This window comes from Opisthorchis viverrini, assembly GCF_000715545.1.
Source record: "Opisthorchis viverrini unplaced genomic scaffold opera_v5_88, whole genome shotgun sequence".
Taxonomy (NCBI): domain Eukaryota; kingdom Metazoa; phylum Platyhelminthes; class Trematoda; order Opisthorchiida; family Opisthorchiidae; genus Opisthorchis; species Opisthorchis viverrini.
In genome coordinates, this window is record NW_008751745.1 from 766910 (window position 1) to 778284 (window position 11375).

Below are 11375 nucleotides of genomic sequence, written 5' to 3' on the forward strand. Positions count from 1 at the left end.
TTCACACTCCTGTCGCAGAGGACAGCACGACTTTACCCCCAGACAGCCTGGTAGCACGATTACTCGTAGTACGGGGTCTCGCTGCTCTTGGTCTGGCTGCTCCCCTTTGGCCTTCCTGGCATGGTTGCACCTTGTGGAACGAAGTTCCAGCCAGTGTAGCCCGCGGGATCGTTGCAGCACTCAAGCCCGACCACCAGGTCAAGGTGGCAGCTCTATTAGATAGTACTCAGCTAATCCAAGGCGAACTGCTTTTGAACATAAAAGCAGTAACTGCTTTCCAACAGCTGATTCTCCATTGACCATTCAATTAGTCGTCCCAGGCACTGTCATACACATCCTATCGCTTTTGAACAGACGCATAAATCTCATGAGTATACGCGTTTAGGACGGAAATTGGGCCTTGTTTATAAATCATTCTGGTTGATGGTTCTGATTAGAGTTCAAATGGGTGAGAAAAGGTTCGTAATGATTAAGATAGGGTGGGGTTTTTGGTCACCAAAGTTGGTTGTCATGTTTCTGAATAGCGGCTATCACGAACATGTAGGAGAACCGAATAGTTGGGACATTCACATCGTGACATCTACTTCAGCGCCGAACGATTTCTACTAATTAAGTACAATTAGCAATATTGTGGAATGTAGCTAGCTCGGGTGCGCTGTTTGGTTGTTGGTCTGTTCGCCGAGCTTGGTAGTTGGATTTCAAACGCTTCATCACCAATCGAGATGACATCGTCAGGGCCTGGTTGAGTTGGTCGATTATCCAGTTCGGTCGGGGTTCACCGGACGTGGGAAAAACCTTTTGATTCTCCCAGAGACCTTTCCTACAAAGGATAGCCACTTCAGAATACCGATAATAAGAACCTTATGGGTGCTCCACAAGGATGAACAAGATCTCGAAGTGAATGCTTGATAAGAGGCTGGCTCGAAAATCACTCGCAAGTATGCAGTCGACCCTCCCGATGGGAACATTCACAACAGTTCAACACAGGCAGTTTGCAACCATGAGCTAATCACACCTAATTAGTGAATACGTAGCAGGTGATGTTCATCTGATCGACCATTACGTACTGGTTAAGTCAGCATAAACAGCTGACCATGACACAGTGCCATGTCACATATCCAGAGGCTACAAGCGACCGAATAACTAATCGCGGTCAAAGGTCACCCCCGGCTACCAGCACGTATATCAACACACACGTAACACTGCTGAACGCGCAACCACTAACCCACCGCTACGCACAACTACGCACTGATGATGTCAACTCGATTGGTGATGAGACGTTTGTAACCAAATTGCCCAGCTCAGCGAACAAGCCAACGACCATCTACGCTACCTGAGCTACCGACATTTTCCTCTATAGGGGCTACAACCATTCGTAGTGGGCCAGAAAGAGGGGACCTGAACAATCGTGACATCGTTAAGAAGACAGCAAACGACCAGTTATACGTGGCGCCACTGGAGTTGCCAGTGTATGCCCTGTACGTATACATACATATACGTAAACCTACATGGTTGAATGCAGACCGCCCGAAACATGAGAGCCTTTGTGTTCGGCTGCAGCCGTGGTGCCTAATCTAATAACGAAGGGTACATTCTAATACCTGGTTAAAATTCAACATTGTAGGACAATCTCGTGGACCATTATATTATATTTGATCGGTTTTCCCATATAATAAACCTAAACTTAAGCCATTGGATCCAAACCATCCACTTCACAAAAACAAAAAGGTAGAATATCCAGCTTCTGATATTTAACTTGACTTTTCAGTTCGCTTTCATCCTTCGTTAACCAAAGCAAAATCCAGAAACACACTATACCTCCATATCACACAGAATTCAGTCTCAGAGCAAGCAAACGGTCAAATTTGATGCTAATATGTTCACATTGTTGTTGCTCACCAATAACTATCCACAAAACATCAGACGTCTTCTGAGTTTGGTCGCGCAGCATAGTCCAGAAGAGACTAGCTCCTAGTTCACCGAAATGTCCAACAAAAGTTGGATAACTCTGGGTGCCCGAGCATTCTTACTGAAATGGACGCTGTACATTCTCTCTCATTTCTTGGCGCGCACCACTCTCATTCGCAGTCTCAGTGCTTTTTATCATGATCTTTATAATTGGATTCGTGACTTTCAAGCTTCCTCTTCCCAGCCCTGTGCGCATGAGGGAATAAGATGTGGTATTACTGAAGCTAGGAAGTGACCATAGGATTTTCGGTTGCTTTGTTTTTTTCGCTTTAGCGCGTGTTCAAATATTAAAACAGCCAGATTGACTCTTACCATTCAAGCAGTGCTAATTCCTCTTTTGGAAGCGTTGTTGGCTGTCCAGTTTTGGTTCCTTATACAAAAAGAAGACTGCGATCACTTACCAACCTAACTGACCTTTGAATCTCAACCACTTTCAAACTGCGTCATCGTTTTCTTGCTGCTCTGAGGCAGAATGTACGCGGTTGACTTACATCACGTGACTGCACTACTAACGCATCGGCTTGTTATCACCAGATTTGAGTATGAACCCGACATCGTCGCTTACCATGGACGTAACAAGATACTCAGGGTACCGTTTGCACAAAATTTCTCAAAGATTGCACTAGGATGACGTATCGACCAAAAAGAGCTCCGCATCCCATATAATGCTAGAAAGATTTTTTGCCATCCGTTTCGAAGAGTTTTACGGAATATAACATTTTTCATGGGATGTTTTGGAAGACAGTGTCTTGACAACAATTGGAGAATTTGAGCGGCCACAAAGACATGCAAAACATATGAAAGCCACTTTGTTTATGTTAACACTGCTTGAAGACAAAACGCTAAACTGAGGGACTGCCCTTTGAAACGTGATGAACTTATAATCCCATTGAAGTGACAGAGTCGAATGATCTGATCTGATCTGATCAAAGAAGATCAATACGGAATCAAATCGTCGATAATTGTTTACGATAAGGCTGTGTTATGTTACACATAGATACAGATATTTATGCATTAGTTTCCACTATCAGTTAACGGAAGCGAAGGATTCCAACGTGGATAGGGTTTTCCTGGATTATGCATCTTTTCACCTCTGTGAGAGCTCCATGCGGCTCAATCACATCTACTTGAATTGTAGGCAGTCAGCATATGCTCAGTTAGTGCTGCATCGAAAAGATAATGCGTTTTAGGTGGATAAATATATTGGTTTCCACTAGATAAAACTAAGCACAAAATGGAAGCCATCTGGAACTCGGTCTTTTATGCAGTTACCGTCAAATTAAGCAGGAAAATTAGGGAATTCGACCGGTTCGGTACGATTTACTGTAATCAAGCAGATCATAATGTTGGCGGAACCTCGGGGACGATGCCTGCAAAATGAGGTCCAGGAAAAGAGAAACCGCACATGGACTGTCGTAGATCGTTTACCAACCTTGTTATTATGTTTTACTTCCTTTCGTCATTGTTTGCCCCATCGATTCCCGTTACTTTTGTAATCTAGCTAAGCAAACTTATTTATCGTTTCTCTCCGCAATGTCTCCTTTGGGTTTCGGTTATCTCCAAAGTCATTTAGCATGAGAATCAGACACATCAAACTGAACGCTCCGTTGTTTCGATAAACTAAATAATGGGAGACAAATACGTAAATTAAGTTTAAAAAGTTACCAATAAAGGAAGCTAGTGTCACATCTCTCCCTCCTAAATGATTGTACTTTCTTTTATGTTCAAAACATGGAAATAACTTGCTATTAGTCCAGTTATTGAGAGCATATGACAAGGAGTTTGGAGTAACCGGTCTGCATACCAGTGAAAGTCATTCATTATTGCACCACTGTTTGCTTTTATCAGACAGAAATATCGCCAAACACTTTTGTCGTGCACGTGCGTTATCTTGTTTGACAAAACAGCGGTGCAACTTTCGTTTCTCTGACCCGCCGACTTTTCTGGAGTTCTTCAGTGTAAGAAAATCTACTACAGAAAAGACAACAATATCCAGCCGGACTTGTTGGCCGTTTCACAATCATGCTGTCAGAGTAGGTTATTCGTAAGATATAATTTCAACTTGTGTTCATTGTTTTCTTGGCTGCAAACCAGAATACAATATGAAGATGGGAAACTGCTCACATTGATCATGAATCGATTTTCTTTTGCCTGTCGGCTTGTGTACTATGGAAGAGATTTGTGCTCGCGTAATCATCTTTCATTCTCAAACGTATGAGCAGATGTTTGTTAAATGGAGCTTTGTGACATCAGTAGAAATGGCGTCGCAGCCGACTGAAACTCAGGTAATGGACAACTTGAGTTTTTCAGTCCAGTGACTGAAGCTTTCATCCGGTTCTTGACCGTTAACCACTTGTGCAGTGTTCTTATCTAAGTGACCTATAATACTTTCTGATAATATTTCCTATGATGCGAAGCCATGGTATTCTAGCGACACACTGAATCACTATGTAATCGCGCCGATACAGATTAGAAAAGCATTCAGTTCTGCTGCCCACTCGAAGGTTCTAATCTACTAATGTGAGACCTGTGCAGGAGTATAATTCCCATCTTTGAAGGATATAGTATACCTGCAGAAAACTATGAAGGTGATGTCCACGCAGAGTTGTCTTCAACATTGCTATCACGATGTCTGTCCAGTTTTATTTTATTTAATATCAAAGTCGTTGGTTTCTGGCCTCGGATGTTCTGGTATGCCATCCTGGAGATGTACCGTATCACCTTCTTCTTAGTTAGTTGTGTCGAACTGACGGCCATTTGAGTGTCTGTGTTACAATAGTGCATGCCACACACCTGACTGTCGAACTGATCGGTTGTGTTACATGCCGGTCGTCATATTTAAGTATTCTTTGTACTCGTCAGAATCAACAACTCAGTGTCTAAATTTTTCCAGCTTCTTCGTATACAGGGCTATCAATGATGACATTGATTACGGTCATACATATCTTGTCCTCCGATAACGTCAGATGACAATGGCGGATTGTGATCTCATCTACCTGAGGCACCTACTGATACGAGCTGTTAAAGCCTATCTACAAACTGTTGCGGCTCACGCAGAATCCAGTGAGGTCGGCGGAGGAGAGATTCAAGCCACAGCAACTGGACCATGTCTTTATTCTTGAATCCCAAATTGCTGAGCTTAAAGGTCGATGTCTTCTCTGAACGTGGTATTCAGCGGCCCAAACCCAATGTTCACTGTTCGGAGCTTGACGTGAAATGGCGAAGATTTGCCGGCCTGAAGCCATTTGCTCCAACAGATGTGGTTAGCAGAATAAGTGTGAAGCTACCACTAAATCTGAGGATGGTCCACAGCTCCGACCATTCGGTTAAATGGTGTGATCGGTGCGCATGTAGCACATCTACTTGATCGGGGCGCACCGTTGATCAAGGTCAAGCCTTGTGCCCACACAGACCTAGCAGACGAAAAGGCTTGCACAAAACAACCTAACTACATATCGTTTTGATCTGTCAGTAAGGTAAGGAAGATGGTGTAACCCTACCGCGAAGCCATTGGCTTTCTTTATGCAGCGCCAATATAACGATTTTTAGCTTTTTAGTTTTTTTTTATACACCAACTTCTAACGAGCACTGTGAAGTTTGATATGGCCGATATCAGCAAGCACGACGAACTCCAACATGTAACGCTCAGCAAGTGAACGTGGCTTGACTTAACCAGCTTTGAAAGATTGGCTGACCTGGTAATCGATAGATTAGAGAAATTGGTCGATACATAAGCCCAATTAAAAAAAAAACGGTGAACCCTTTACGGCGTGAATCACATTGCTTCAGATCTGGTGCAGAAGTGCCAGCAAGTTAGTGCCCAATAAATGAGAATAGAGGAATTAAAATCTTAGGTACAAATAACAAGAATAATTTTGCCACACGCGGTGATTGTCTATGGTATGACTAGCGCTGAATAAGCTAAACACTGAAATCCGATAAGGTTCGGGGAATTAGGGAGCCACGAGTTTGCTACACCAACACTAGTGGGTCCCGAGACGAATTGGATTTATTTCCATCAGTGCTGATGTCACAGGAACTACATGGACGTAGCTGTAATGGACAGATTTGTTCAACCCGAAAGAGGTGCTGTCCTTGCGGCACCGAAAGACCATCATACGTATGATGGGAGATATTATTCAGATGTTCAAACTAAAGTACAGTCGGAACAGGGAACTTTTTGTTAAAGGCTCATGACCTCAAAATGGAATCATAGCTGCGTGATGTGTTCATTCGTAACAGTCATAAATTCACCCTTGATGAGAATTCTCCTTTGGTCGATAACTCAAGCGTATTTATCAACTGTAAAATACTTCATTGCTCCAGAGATCATTAGGACACGAGAGGTTATCTTTCTTCGACGTGGTTTCAGTCAACAACGCTATCAATAACCAACCTGGACCGTTAGTGCAGCATTAACTATAGAAAAGGTCATCTGATATATTGGGACTGAATATCTCTCACTAATTAGGCAAAGCTGACTGCGCTGTCTTGAATGGTTGTTCAACTTTGTCATAGAAGTGGTTTTTCCTAAAATCAGTCTGATCGTCTGGCGATCGTAGGCGATGCACAGTCTTCTGTGAAGAGGACACGCAGCGGAAGATTTGTGGGACAGCACCGTGTGGAATATAAGGCACGTTATGGAACAGCATGCTGCTCCAAGAGCCGGATGGATTGAGGCACACATCGTGGTTCAAAAAAGAGGTCCTTTAGAAGAAGCGAAGGGTCTGGAACACCTATAGCATTGATCTTAGTAACCAGAAGTATGAAGTAGTAACCAAAAGGAGTCCTGAGTTACACATGGCAGCCTTGACATCCTATCTTATCCTATCCTTTAATTTGAGGCCTTACACAACCCCAAAAGATTTTAGGTGTATACTCCTTCTCAAATCAGCTTGAGAAAAGACGTGATTCGGATGCAGAACATGAACAGCGGAACTACGTTTGATGATAACGAAATGGAAGAACAAAATGCTAAATTATTTCCGCTTCTCCTTCCGACAGGACTTTGTTGGGGTCTCATTCCTGACTTGCTTTACTCTGGTGATGGCGTTATGATGCCGTTCGAGATGAGCACCAGTTATTAGCAATGTTGTGGAATTTAGGTAGCTCGGGTGCGCTGTTTGGTTGTTGGTCTGTTCGCGGAGCTTGGTAGTTGGATGGCAAACGTTCCACCACCAATCGAGGTGATATCGTCAGTGTAGGATTGAGTGGTTGAGCACCAGTTAAATATACAGAGGCTTACAGCCTGAGTGCGCTCTAAATCATTCGATCTGGTGAGACGCACATGGGCTAGTGTTACCTATAATACCATTAATAGACTGTTCAACCGTTTTCTGAAGAAAATTAGCCTGACATACAATTGCAAGCAGGCCACTATCGTCTCGATTCTTAAGAGTGAAGAAACCAACTGAGCTGATTGGCCTCCCTAATGTTTCGTCCGCAGTGATGAAACAGATGAACGACATTGGGATACCCTGATGTATGACGAATGGCAAGCTTCTCAACCCTACTCAGCATGGGTTTCTTAGGGGTAGTCTTTGCCCCCATTTCTTCCAAGTATCCTGGAGAAACTTATGGATACGTTGGATAAAGGGAACTAGGAAATATCGTTTAGCCGAATTCTCAAAAGGCATTCGATCAGATCAGATGTAACTTTCTACTTCGCACACTACAGATCCACGGAATATCGATCCGGTTTTAACCATTCAGTTTTCAAACAGCCAGGGCTTCAGATGAATGCGCAGGAAAGAAGCTTAGGGTTTCCACTAATGGTGATCCTCAGTGATCGGTTGTTGGTCTATTAACAACTCTCGTATATAGCGACGACCGAAACTCTGGCATCTGTACACGCAAACTTATGACCGTTATACAGGCATGTGATCACTTCTTCAAAAATTCGTTTGTCCTCGAGGCTGTATACAACACAACTTAAACTGCGGCTATTTGTGCAAACACTAAGAAATTTTTGTTTTCCCTGTAGCTTCTAATAATCAGCTCATATCACAGTTCCAAAGCTTTCCTTCAAAAACACCGGTAGACTACTGGGATTTCATACCGACATGCAAATGATCCGCCCTAAGGTCTGTCCATTGTTTTCACAAACTCGTCTGTCCAATACCTATTCAACCGTAGCTCCTCCACTCTTATCTCCGATACACCCAAAACAATAGAGACTGTATATTGTTCCCGAATCGGTCAGCTCATTTGTTCACCCGTCAATAGGTAAACATGAAAACAGGAAAGCACTGACAATTGTCCCTGCACTCAGAGTTGCATGTTGTTCTTTGTTCAATTGTATTCCAGTACACCTAGCCCTGACGTTGAATAATTCTGATGAAGGTAAAACTTGATGAATGGAATAAAAGTGATTTTCAAAGTTGCGTGACCCTCCGTAGTTGAAACATCTGAGTTAAAAGCAGTCCAATTTTCAACGTATTCCATCAATACTCCCCAAAAATGTTTGTTTAATCTTCCCAATCGATCCGATCTGTGCTAGGAGTAATTTTGAAGCTGCTTCAGATTTGATGAGCACATCCCTCGGGGGGTAGTGGGACTCCTGATATTCCGCTACATTTGGCTGATCAACTGTAAAGTGAACATTCGTTGTGTAGCTCCACGCAGCCATCAACTTTGTCAGGTGGTCCGATTCTGAGTGAATGCTTGGGTGAGGATCTTGCATGCAAATCAACAGACAATTCACCGTATACTCCCATTTGCACATAAAATTAGTTTTAATGGAGGACTCAACTAAATCTAGCCTAATCGCTTGTTGGTGTTAACCGGAAAGTCTTCAGCAATCTTATGAGTAGTGTGTTACGTCTAATCGACGGTTAATTCATGGTGAAATTTTTCTTCTACACAAAAAACTACCCTAACTAAATCCCAGCCATTTTACGACCATGCACTCAACAAATTCTAATGTGATATCCATATCAGGAAAATCAACTTGAATCTAAACATGTCTCGAAGAAACAAGTGCCAAAAGTGACCTTTCTTGTAAACTTTCTGATACAGTCTATTAATTGGTATCCAGCAATCCAGTTTTTTCTGAAATGATAATCGTATCTACTGCTTTAAATATCATAAGGTCGCCATTATCTGGTCAAATCGTTCAAGAAGGACTCCTTATCTGAACAAGTAAGAAAAACAAGTAAGTGTCAAAAAGACTACGGATTGACCACGAAAGAATCTTCTGGTTATTTGTCCCCGGCAATAGCAGAAGTGAATGGTCGCTCATTCCACAGGGAGATTGATAATCAGCCTGGGCCAAAACCTCTGCTTATCGGGCAAGGCATCAAATGATTTGCAAAGAAATCATATGGTCTTCTACTCCGACAAAGAACAGCTCATGAAATGAAGTGGGCAAGGCAGAATCAATGCAGCAGAGAAAAAGCGCCGACGTACGTGACTCACTTACTCCAATACCAAAAGAGCGAAGAAACCTGTCGTCCTCTGGCATCGTTTTCTCTGTTGACCGAAACAAGTGAACCGAAAAAGCCTTTTTCCTACTAAAAAGACCCATTTTAAACCCTAGCCGCTGTTCATATTAGGCCAGCCTTGCCTAAGTGAAAAAAATTGTATTCATATGCCTTGGCGCTTATCACTTGCAGCGTGGAATATGTGAATCAGGTAAGTCAAGTAATTCAGGCTTTTAATCGGTTTCATACCATCATAAATGCGTCCATTTTTTCTCCTTGCAGTGGTCTCCATCCTTGACGAACAAGTTCTACTACCCACGCACCCGCAACCACTGTGACGAAAAGATAAGTTCACCACATAAAATGCTAGACCATTCATCACAGTTGTGTAGTTTAACTGTCGCATTTGGTTTTTATGACGTGATCCACGTTTCGTACCAAGTTCTCATACACCGTTAGCTAATAATCCATTGAGTTTAGCCTCAATTTAATTGACGCTTCAGTATTTCGCACAAAGAGCTGTTAGGATATCCAACCAACTGTTGCTTTTGTGTGTGACAGACATAAAGACCATGGTGTAGTGAGTTGCTAACGTGTTTATATCCCTTCGACTAACAGAGTTGATGTATTTAACGTTTCTGGAACTTGTGGATTAAGTCGACCTGCTGAGCTTCAAACAGAGGTAAACCGGTATTGGGGTGTCAAGGGATCTTCATCAACACTATGATGAATATATTATGCCAAAGCTCAAACTAGAATCGTCTAGGCCAAGCTATTTTCGGGGTAGAATTCTTTTATGATAACAGTCAATTGACTGTTACCTGTACCCACTGTGACTCATGGTTCATCATTTATTCGGGATTACCTTCGCTGTTGAACTTTAAGAATAAAACAAAAATGTCTTAGCAATTGTGAAACCAAGCCGGTTACAAAATTCTGTCACGCTTTAACCTGATTTCTATCTCAGACATCTTGTGAATCGCATGAGCCTAAAGTGAGGACTTGTCTGTTTTTAGATCAACGTTTCGGAGTTCTCTTTTCGCTTTAATCACCTGAATAAACCTTCCTCAAAAGGTAGTTATAATTTGTCTTTTGAATTTGTTACTCCATACCTCTGATTACGCTTCCAGCATAGAAGACTCGCATGAGATTTGAATCCTCTCCCCGTTATATTCACGATTGCTCTGCAGGCGTCACTGCCTTTATACATCAAACTTACGATCACAGTGTGTGTGGAATTGACGTTTAATTGATATTTCATCCTACAAGTGAAGGGAGCCTGTCCCGAAAAGCCGAGAAACACTGCAAAGCTGTTTCATCCTTACTGTAAATCGTCCGTAGTACGCATCGCACGGAACTCCAGAGAGTCTCGAACCCGCGAACTACCGGCGAGCTCTTTGTGGTTTAAGCTGTTCACCTCTAAATTTTATAACCATTCGTCCCCTCACAGTTAGGACGGCAGAGTTGATTGGTGGCTAGTCAGGCAGTGGCATTTCACAGGCAAGTGAACATGGTAGAAGCTGTACTCTAGTAAGGTGCCTCAAACTGAATTTCACCGTTCAATCATCACTGAAGCACTTCAGAACTATTCCCCGTCAGTCTCAGAACTAAATCACTGCTGACATTTCAGAGTAGCTGCAGCACCGACAAACTGTCACCAAACTATGCAGATTGAGCAAAACTTTCACTGCGTGCATCAGTTTTGTAGCTGCAAGTTTCTCACTCGGGGAACCAGTCAGCAAGTGATCAGGAGATCTGGATGGCATGATTAAGTGGTGTTATAACCGATCATCCACTCGTGGTCGAATTTTACACTGTTTAACCACTAACCGGAATGTTGATAGTTAAATTTCTCTCACGGATTCGTGAAATGTACGATACGGACGATTCCTAACAAGGACGAAACAGTTTCCCACACCAGATTGACTTCATTTGCAGGATGAAGTCTGGTTTGAAACTTCAAGTGTTCCTAACCATAAACTAACT